At 40.5% G+C, this 2,581-nt stretch overlaps 1 pseudogene; it reads left to right on the top strand.

The window, feature by feature from the left end:
• The first annotated feature begins 1,178 nt into the window (after window positions 1–1,178).
• On the top strand, window positions 1,179–2,034 carry LOC119918892 (annotated as a pseudogene).
• Window positions 2,035–2,581: the final 547 nt, after the last annotated feature.

Below are 2,581 nucleotides of genomic sequence, written 5' to 3'. Positions count from 1 at the left end.
CCAAACAGGTTCCCTGTATGAGTGTGAGTGAGACCGTGTGGATGTTGAAGAACACAGAACATGAATAAAGGTCAGGTGATTTAAATGTGACGTTATGCTGAGTAAATGCGCACAGCGTCTCTCTTAATGGGGAGGAGCTTCACCCTATTTCACCCACCGTAATTTTACAGAGCATATATGAGTCCACTGATCCTAAAGACTTTTTAGATACGTTTTTTTATTGATAGACTATACACCTAATTACAGAGGTCTGGACCTCGGTGACCTCATAGCTATAGTTGTTGCTGTTAACATTAATGTGTTTAGATAGAAAGGTTGTTTTTTACTGTGATAAAACAAACTGACATGTGTCAAGTTGACTTTATAATCCTTGGATTTGTAGATTATCGTGTCTTCTCCCTGTGACACCTGACTTGAACTTCCTATCACAATTAGTTTTAATAAAATTGTTGCTGAGTGCACCAAGCAGGCTGAGGAACCAAACGCAGGAGACAAACAGGATCAGCTTTAGTTTGAAGGCTTTTTAATTTATAAAACTCAAAAACTCAGGATTCAAACAGTCGTGGCTAACAAAGTCCAAACAGAAGCAAAAAACACATCATGTATTCCAAAGACACAGAACTGGTAGAACCGACAAAGACTGAAGGAACAAGCAAATATTTAAAGACCTAAATGCAGAAAAACAATGAAACAACCCCCTAGATGAAAAATAACAAGGACAGGAAACAGGCAGACTGAACCCAAGACATCATACAGGAACTGGAATGAAAACACGGAAAAAAAAGGAGACAGATAATTGAATACACAGGCAAACTCCACAACAAGACACAGAACAGACAAGACCAGACCAAAATGCATAAACACAACTGAGAGATGTACCAGGTTTCATGACCAGCACAGACAGACAAGGACAAGCAGAGTAGGATAACTAAAACAGAGCAGACCAAAGCAGAATTATACTAATCAAATAAACTACAAAACAAGCAGTGGTAAAAACTAACTCTTAGCAGACAGGCGGACAGAAAACAAGCATGAATCAAACACTAGACAATAACCAGGATCCATGAGCTTATTCTAAGAATATTTAGTAAGAGAGTTAAGATGTTCCTCAGTTCCTAAACAGATTTATTGTAACAGCTTTAAGAGGTTTACTGATACAAATTCATTATTTCTTCTAGTGCCAAACTCAAGGAAGATCATCATTCTGGGAAAAACTGGAGCTGGAAAGAGCAGCCTGGCTAACAGCATATTTGAGAAACCAAATTCCAAAATAAACAATTTCACTGATTGCAAAATGCATTGTTCTCAAGCAGAAACCAAATCTGTCAACGGAAGAAGCATCACTTTGATCGACACTCCCGGTTTGTTTGACACAGGCGGGTTTCAGGACGACATGAAGCCTGAGATAGTGAGGTGTTTCACAGAGTGCGCTCCTGGGCCTCATGTTTTTCTCATTGTGCTTAAAGTGGGGAAATTCACAGAGGAGGAGGCTGTCATCACTAAAATATGTAAATGTTTCTCTGAAGATGCTCTAAAGTATGCCGTAATTGTCTTCACTCATGGTGACCAGCTCCCGGAAGGAATGAAAATTGAGGAATACGTCGATCAAAGTGATGGTCTGAGTGATCTGGTGAAGAAGTGCGGGGGTCGGTGCCACGTGGTCGATAATAAATACTGGAAGAAACAGCAACAGGATGAGTACAGGAGCAACCGGTTCCAGGTGGAAGAGCTGCTCAACAGCATAGACAAGATAATGATGGACACAACGGAGGCTACTACACAAATAAAAAGCTACAAGAAGTTGAAAGAGACATACAGAAAGAGGAAGAGCGCATTAGACAGTCATCAGGAAACATGTCACAGGAAGAGATCAGACAGCAGGCTAAGAGCAACGTCTTTAAGAAGAAGGTGGACAAGTCGTCTCAAACATGGAATAAATGTTTAGTGTGTTTCACAGTCATGGCGGGATTAGTGGTTGTCTCAGCTGTGTTGAACAATTCCAAATCTGTGAAAGCAGTAAAGGAAGCGCTTTAAGGAATCAGCACCAGCACTGGCCACAGTGGTAAAAGAACAAATAGCTGAGACCGCTGTAAACCTGTCTCCACCACCCTGTGAAATAGCAGAGGTAGTTGAGGAAGCTATCGCACCAGTGAAGACAATACAGAAGACATTTGAAGTTGTCTGGAACAAACTTCATGCTTTATATGAAAGTTTATACAATCCTTGAAATCCATTTGAGCGAACACTGAAGTCTAAAGAGCGGTTGACACTGACACTGTAATGTGATTGGTTTTCTTAAAGTACTGAGTAAATTAAAAGTAAAGGAGAGTAGTAGAAAATGTTATCAAAACTGGAAATACGTACGTGTAACTGGCAGATTCAATATGATTAATGATCTCATATTTAGAAGTTTGCTTTGGGTCACGGACTCTCGATGACTGTGTGTTGTTTTAAGGTGGGGATACTCCCCAGTTTTCAGAAGAACTACTGTTGTACTGTCTTCTGTAGCTCAGGAGGAGACCCTGATGGTTGTTTGGCTTGAGCTTGAGACTCGTTAAAGCTGCGTTACAAACTGGAGGCG

Source organism: Micropterus salmoides, unplaced genomic scaffold (assembly GCF_014851395.1).
Source record: "Micropterus salmoides isolate LMB-PRFRI ecotype aquatic unplaced genomic scaffold, ASM1485139v1 Ms_hic_scaffold_2464, whole genome shotgun sequence".
NCBI classification, from domain to species: Eukaryota; Metazoa; Chordata; class Actinopteri; order Centrarchiformes; family Centrarchidae; genus Micropterus; species Micropterus salmoides.
The sequence above is the reverse complement of the archived record's forward strand: the minus strand, read 5'-3'. Positions and strand labels throughout refer to the sequence as shown.